The sequence below is a fragment of the Condylostylus longicornis genome, unplaced genomic scaffold (genome assembly GCF_029603195.1).
Source record: "Condylostylus longicornis isolate FDR11 unplaced genomic scaffold, ASM2960319v2 ptg000038l, whole genome shotgun sequence".
Classification (NCBI taxonomy): domain Eukaryota; kingdom Metazoa; phylum Arthropoda; class Insecta; order Diptera; family Dolichopodidae; genus Condylostylus; species Condylostylus longicornis.
Genome location: NW_026578007.1, coordinates 9,419,042 through 9,427,984, shown reverse-complemented (window position 1 = coordinate 9,427,984; position 8,943 = coordinate 9,419,042). Strand labels below are relative to the sequence as shown.

Sequence of the window (8,943 nt, the reverse complement as noted above, 5' to 3'; positions counted from 1 at the left end):
AAAATATCATTACAATCAGATTCAATTGCAGCACATACTTTAATATCAGACATTTTTTATTCACAATTTAACTTAACAAATAGTAAAACAAAATTCTTATTGAAATTTTATTCAATTTTTTTTTAGGTTTAGTTGAATCACATGGAAATTTGCCCGAAAATAAAATACACTAATTCCAAATCATCCTATTGGCTTGACGTATCAGCTGTTACTGTTGAGTATATCATAAATATTTAAAAAATTTCTCAGGATTTTTTTTATCTTTTGTTATATTCATAGTATTACTGTTTATCTGATCGTCATCGTCAATTACACAGCAATGCCTCCGGATAAACATGTCAAATTATTAACGTGTATGAGTATACAATTCAGTGTTGAAACCACAGTACTTTGAAAAGTAGTGAAAATTACTTTTATATTCAAAGTACTTTATAGTAGAAGTTACTTTTATTTTGCAGCTATAATATAGGTTCGGTTTTAAGAGATTGACGAAAAATTTTAATAAGTAGTTTACTAGTGTAATATAAAACTAAGAACTAATTCTAAAATAATAATTTTGTATTATATTTTATGTCATATTAATCATCTAAATCATTAAATATCATCTAAATATTAAATATTACCTAATTATTAATAAATAATAAATAAGCTACTTATAAAATTTTAGATACTTTTGTAATTCTGAAATGTTAAAAGTTTGTCATAATCCTCAGAATTCTCTCAAACATACCGATCTACAATTTTCATGATTCAAATATAACGCATATAGTTATTTTACTGTAACTAATCTAATAACGAAAATTTCTAAATTTTCTTATTTTTTCTTTTCAATTACATATGCCTGTTTTACTTAATATCTCACTCAGCTTTGAGTAATTGCGACTGTTGCCTTAATTATTAAAATAAATTTACTTTAGTTTTCTAATTATTTTTGTGTTATGGTTAGTTTTTTTGGAAAACTAACCATAAAACCAATTATTCTCCATTTTGAAAATTCGACTTATTAATTTCATAGAAATACAAATCCAAACATTGAAATCTCGATAAAATATACTTCAGTTTCCTTGATCAATCCTTATTTTGACATTTTTTAAACTTTTTATGTGATTACTTTATTTATCGAAATGGAAATTTAACTAATTTTAAAATTACTTTGTCTATCCAATAAAAAAATAATTAAATAGTAATGCAACTTCTGGCTCCTCAGTTGAAATAAGGCGAATTCATTAATTCCTTAATTTTCCAGCTAAAATTTTTTGACATTTTTTGACAAACAGTTAAACATTTATGAAGTTCAAAAACATTTATGAAGTTTTTGTTTTTTCAACTTTTTAGTATATGCTTTCCTAAAATTATAATATCTAATAAAAATTTTAACTATGGCAATACTGTTTAAAGAAATAATCACCTTCATTCATTAAAATTTAAAGTAACATTCTCAATCAGAAGGTGCAAAATTTTATAAATCATTATTGGCAAATCTTCAATAATTATCCAAAATTCTTTCTTCAAATTAAAAAAAAAATCTCAATATTATCTAATTTTCAATTAAACTTTAACTAAATTTCAGTTAATTAGTTAATTTTCAAGTAAATTGCTTCCTTAACAAACTATATAGTTTTTATATCACATAATTAAGTAGTTAGATAAAAGTTGTAGGGGTTTCATTGAAGAATCTTAAAATATTAGTTTGTTTAAAAACATTTGAATATTTTTAATAAAATTATCTTACCTAGTCTTGTAAAATTTTGCCGAAGCTGCTCCTTTTTATTATCCTAGACTTTAGATCTTTTTACAATTATCAATTTCAATATTTTCAACCATATTCTTCCGACTATTTTTTGATTTCGGTTTAAATTCTGCCTCCTTCGCAACGAATTCGATCTTCAAAATTGATTGCATATTGTTCAAAAGTGTATTTTTAAAAATAATTCAAAATCCGCTGTATGAAATTAGAATAATTCCACATTTTTTTGCAATTTATGTACGTTTGTACTTTTATAATTTTCACTTCTTCATTATTTCTGCGTAAGTTCCGGTTCATTTTTCTCAAATTCCTTTCATTATTTATTTATTTTCGTCAATTTTATTATTAATTTTGAAATTCTAATTTAATTCTAATTCTTTCTATATTTTCTATACAAAATTTGGACAATTTTTGTTTTTATACGAAAATAATATGCTTGAGTTCGAATCCAAATTTTACCTTTTTTTAAAAAAAAAATTTTTAAATTTTTCTTTTTTCATTTTGAATTGAAAATGAAAAAAGAAAAATTTTATCCTCGTAAATATTTAAAAATTAAAAAAATTTTGAAAAATATATGTATACTATAATGGTGGTTTATATTAAGAATTTGTTCCTACATATTTTGTGTGAATGTTGTTGTGTTTGTTAGTTGTTGTGTGAATGTGTTATTAGATTAAGTTAAAAGTTTTCAAAACAATTTCTATACTTAAGTTTTTAGAATTGGAGTATGACCGCACATGCTGTGGCTAGAAGCTGGTCAATTTTTAGACGGGACTTACGTCTGGATCCGTCAAAATTTTGACATTTTTTGTTTTTATACGTAAATAATATGATTGAGTTCGAAGCCAGATTTTACAATTTAAAATTTTTTTTTTTTGTATTTTGAAGCTTTTTTTTTTGTAAAATAATAAAATTTATATAGAAGAAAAAAATTTTGTGATATCTAGAGACCTTTGTTGGAATCCAAATTTCTATTTCCAAATTAATATTTACATTTTTAATAGATAAACATAAATTTTATGAAAATTTTATTGGAATGAAAAAAAAATTATTTCAATTGAATGGAAGTGAAATAACTAACGTGAATTACGAGATTGGACAGAGAGTTTCGCGTTAACAGTTTTGAAGAATTTGAAGATAAAGAATTTGTATTAGAAGGAAGGGAGAATTAAACTGAACGAATAAATTCTAATTTTATACAGAATTACCCAATTAACGAAGGTTATAATAACGTTATTATTTAGGAAATTCTAAAGGAACAAAAGTTTAATTAAACAAGCACAATATTTTCAATTTTTCAACTAGAGTGCGGTTTTCTGGCCGAAATTTTGTCACAAGTTAATAAAATTCACATATTCATTATGTATAAGACTATGTATTAAGTCTCTATAATGTGGGGGAAATATCATACTCGAATATAGCTTACAATTTTTTCATAAAATTTCCAAAACAAATTAACATTAAATCATATTAATAAAAATCATTAATGGCACACTTAATTAACATAAGCATTTATGTAATACTTATAGGTAAGATTATTATAAAGAGAAATTCATAAATGCATACCATGTTCTTATTTCAATCATAATATATGTAAAACTTAGCATTTTATTTTGCTTCCCACAACGAACTTTTATTTCCATTAGTAACAATAATTTAATTAAGTATAAAATTGAGTAAAGCGAGTTGAATATTTGAAACACAAATTGCAAGAGAGAAGAGATAATTCATGGAGTGTACTGTGTAGTACAATGCAAGTACAGTACAAAACTTTGAAAAAATTATTCAACACAATTTTTCTCAAAAGCTTTCCACTATGAAAATTATAAATAATATTAAGTAACTTATTCATTTTATATCGACTCAGTAATTAGAATTGTGTATAATTAGAATCGTGTATTAATTGTGTTGTCTATATTATATTTAAGAATATAAAATTACAACATACATAATTTATATTAGTAACTTATAAATTCATAATCAACTTTATAATGATTCTTGCTCTTTAAAACTTCGACGTACTTGCATTTACGTCCTTAAAAAAATCTGAATTTAACAAATTAAATGAAAAAATGCCACGCTCTATTTATCAATAAAATTGATTGCAACAAACCACGCCAATATATTTTGAAAACACAGAAAGAAGTACAGGAATGTGTGGGAATATAATTTCTACTTTTTATTCTACAGCAGCGTTACCAATATGTCCACAACAACGTCTCCATTTTTATGATTACATAGATCATTTTTAGTATTTTAGACTACATAGATGTCCATTACAACGTCTCCATTTTTAGTATTACTTGGGGGGGCCACTTCAATACTTTTTTTACCATTATACCTAAAAATGAATTTCAAATTCAATAAAATTCTAAATAATTTTCATAAAACATTTTGCGAATGGTAAAATATTACTGTAATTAAAAAACCTTTTAAACAAAATTTTACACTTTAATTAAAATATTAATGAATTAAAAATATATTTATATTATTATTTGATTAAGAATTAAAAAATCTTAATGTCATTCTCATTATTAATATCATCATCATCAGTTCGTTTTCCAAAACATTTTATTAATTTATGGGGTAATGGTGGTCGTAAAATTTGTTCTCCATATTGATCAATATAGTCAGTATATTCCATTTCATATAAACAAACCATATTTAATTTTTCACATAATTTAATTGAATATACGCTAGTACAATCCAGTTTTAATTACAGGATTTTTTAAATTTTTACAAACTTTTATAATTTCTTTTAACATTTTTGAACCAATCGATTTTCCTCTTATATTTTGATGAACGGCCATTGCATGACAGTGTACACCACTTTGACAATTAAAATTTTCAAAAACATTTGATTTTAATTTTAAATAACTTAAAAGTTTTAACATTTTTGACTATTTCATACTTTTTACTGTGTTTGATGCATCCATTAAGGGTTCAGGTTCACCCGGATATTTTGAACCAGCAATTAATGCATCAAATAAATTTCTGGCATTTCCTGTATTTGTCGTTGAGTTTACTTCAGAGCCATTGTTTTTAATATCACTACTAGTTTTTACACTAGTTGCATTGTTTTTATCTTCCTCAGCATAGGCGATAATACAAGTGCCATGTTTAATACAAGACATATTAAATTTTTCATCTTCATCAGCTTGTTGAAATGGTTCCAGTGCTAAAGTTAATGGTTCTTCTGGTTAATATGATTCACGCAAAAATCCTAAAATATCATTACAATCAGATTCAACTGCAGCACATACTTTAATATCAGACATTTTTTTTCACAATTTAACTTAACAAATAGTAAAACAAAATTCTTATTGAAATTTTATTCAATTTTTTTCAGGTTTAGTTGAATCACATGGAAATTTGCCCGAAAATAAAATACACTAATTCCAAATCATCCTATTGGCTTGACGTATCAGCTGTTACTGTTGAGTATATCATAAATATTTAAAAAATTTCTCAGGATTTTTTAAATATTTATTTATTTTTATAAGGATCTTTTGTTATATTCATAGTATTATTGTTTATCTGATCGTCATCGTCAATTACACAACAATGCCTCCGGATAAACATGTGAAATTATTAACGTGTATGAGTATACAATTCAGTGTTGAAACCACAGTACTTTGAAAAGTAGTGAAAGTTACTTTTATATTCAAACTACTTTATAGTAGAAGTTACTTTTATTTTGCAGCTATAATATAGGTTCGGTTTTAAGAGATTGACGAAAAATTTTAATAAGTAGTTTACTAGTGTAATATAAAACTAAGAACTAATTCTAAAGTAATAATTTTGTATTATATTTTATGTCATATTAATCATCTAAATCATTAAATATCATCTAAATATTAAATATTACCTAATTATTAATAAATAATAAATAAGCTACTTATAAAATTTTAGATACTTTTGTAATTCTGAAATGTAAAAAGTTTGTCATAATCCTCGGAATTCTCTCAAACATACCGATCTACAATTTTCATGATTCAAATATAACGCATATAGTTATTTTACTGTAACTAATCTAATAACGAAAATTTCTAAATTTTCTTATTTTTTCTTTTCAATTACATATGCCTGTTTTACTTAATATCTCACTCAGCTTTGAGTAATTGCGACTGTTGCCTTAATTATTAAAATAAATTTACTTTAGTTTTCTAATTATTTTTGTGTTATGGTTAGTTTTTTTGGAAAACTAACCATAAAACCAATTATTCTCCATTTTGAAAATTCGACTTATTAATTTCATAGAAATACAAATCCAAACAATGAAATCTCGATAAAATATACTTCAGTTTCCTTGATCAATCCTTATTTTGACTCTTTCAACTTTTTATGTGATTACTTTGTGATTGAAGAAAATGAATGAATATTTAATTGAATAGTACAATATCGAAATTTAACTAATTTTAAAATTACTTTGTCTATCCAATAAAAAAATAATTAAATAGTAATGCAACTTCTGGCTCCTCAGTTGAAATAAGGCGAATTCATTAATTCCTTAATTTTCCAGCTAAAATTTTTTAACATTTTTTGACAAACAGTTAAACATTTATGAAGTTCAAAAACATTTATGAAGTTTTTGTTTTTTCAACTTTTTAGTATATGCTTTCCTAAAATTATAATATCTAATAAAAATTTTAACTATGGCAATACTGTCTAAAGAAATAATCTCCTTCATTCATTTAAATTTAAAGTAACATTCTCAATCAGAAGGTGCAAAATTTTATAAATCATTATTGGCAAATCTTCAATAATTATCCAAAATTCTTTCTTCAAATTAAAAAAAAAATCTCAATATTATCTAATTTTCAATTAAACTTTAACTAAATTTCAGTTAATTAGTTAATTTTCAAGTAAATTGCTTCCTGAACAAACTATATAGTTTTTATATCACATAATTAAGTAGTTAGATAAAAGTTGTAGGGGTTTCATTGAAGAATCTTAAAATATTAGTTTGTTTAAGAGCATTTGAATATTTTTAACAAAATTATCTTACCTAGTCTTGTAAAATTTTGCCGAAGCTGCTCCTTTTTATTATCCTAGACTTTAGATCTTTTTACAATTATCAATTTTGGAAATTTCATTATACATATTTCAATATTTTCAACCATATTCTTCCAAATATTTTTTAATTTCGGTTTAAATTCTGCCTCCTTCGCAACAAATTCGATCTCTAAAATTGATTGCATATTGTTCAAAAGTGTATTTTTAAAAATAATTCAAAATCGCCTGTATGAAATTAGAATAATTCTACATTTTTTTGCAATTTCCGTACGTTTGTACTTTTATAATTTTCACTTCTTCATTATTTCTGCACAAGTTCCGGTTCATTTTTCTCAAATTCCTTTCATTATTTATTTATTTTCGTCAATTTTATTATTAATTTTGAAATTCTAATTTAATTCTAATTCTTTCTATATTTTCTATACAAAATTTGGACAATTTTTGTTTTTATACGAAAATAATATGCTTGAGTTCGAATCCAAATTTTACCTTTTTTTTAAAAAAAAAATTTTTAAATTTTTCTTTTTTCATTTTGAATTGAAAATGAAAAAAGAAAAATTTTATCCTCGTAAATATTTAAAAATTAAAAAAATTTTGAAAAATATATGTATACTATAATTTGGTGGTTTATATTAAGAATTTGTTCCTATATATTTTGTGTGAATGTTGTTGTGTTTGTTAGTTGTTGTGTGAATGTGTTATTAGATTAAGTTAAAAGTTTTCAAAACAATTTCTATACTTAAGTTTTTAGAATTGGAGTATGACCGCACATGCTGTGGCTAGAAGCTGGTCAATTTTTAGACGGGACTTACGTCTGGATCCGTCAAAATTTTGACATTTTTTGTTTTTATACGTAAATAATATGATTGAGTTCGAAGCCTGCAGATTTTACAATTTAAAATTTTTTTTTTTTGTATTTTGAAGTTTTTTTTGTAAAACAATAAAATTTATATAGAAGAAAAAAATTTTGTGATATCTAGAGACCTTTGTTGGAATCCAAATTTCTATTTCCAAATTAATATTTACATTTTTAATAGATAAACATAAATTTTATGAAAATTTTATTGGAATGAAAAAAAATTTATTTCAATTGAATGGAAGTGAAATAACTAACGTGAATTACGAGATTGGACAGAGAGTTTCGCGTTAACAGTTTTGAAGAATTTGAAGATAAAGAATTTGTATTAGAAGGAAGGGAGAATTAAACTGAACGAATAAATTCTAATTTTATACAGAATTACCCAATTAACGGAGGTTATAATAACGTTATTATTTAGGAAATTCTAAAGGAACAAAAGTTTAATTAAACAAGCACAATATTTTCAATTTTTCAACTAGAGTGCGGTTTTCTGGCCGAAATTTTATCAAAAGTTAATAAAATTCACATATTCATTATGTATAAGACAATGTATTAAGTCTCTACAATGTGGGGGAAATATCATACTCGAATATACTATACTAATAATATTAAGTAACTTATTCATTTTATATCGACTCAGTAATTAGAATTGTGTATAATTAGAATCGTGTATTTATTGTGTTGTCTATATTATATTTAAGAATATAAAATTACAACATACATAATTTATATTAGTAACTTATAAATTCATAATCAACTTTATAATGATTCTTGCTCTTTAAAACTTCGACGTACTTGCATTTACCTCCTTAAAAAAATCTGAATTTAACAAATTAAATGAAAAAATGCCACGCTCTATTTATCAATAAAATTGATTGCAACAAACCACGCCAATATATTTTGAAAACACAGAAAAAAGTACAGGAATGTGTGGGAATATAATTTCTACTTTTTATTCTACAGCAGCGTTACCAATATGTCCACAACAACGTCTCCATTTTTATGATTACATAGATCATTTTTAGTATTTTAGACTACATAGATGTCTCCATTTTTAGTATTACTTGGGGGGGCCACTTCAATACTTTTTTTACCATTATACCTAAAAATAAATTTCAAATTCAATAAAATTCTAAATAATTTTCATAAAACATTTTGCGAATGGTAAAATATTACTGTAATTAAAAAACCTTTTAAACAAAATTTTACACTTTAATTAAAATATTAATGAATTATAAATATATTTATATTACTATTTGATTAAGAATTAAAAAATCTTAATGTCATTCTCATTATTAATATCATCATCATCAGTTCGTTT

At 23.7% G+C, this 8,943-nt stretch overlaps 1 pseudogene; it reads right to left on the bottom strand.

Moving 5' to 3' along the window:
* Positions 1 to 4,190: 4,190 nt before the first annotated feature.
* LOC129609276 (uncharacterized) lies at positions 4,191 to 5,025 on the bottom strand (annotated as a pseudogene).
* Between the last annotated feature and the right edge of the window lie 3,918 nt (positions 5,026 to 8,943).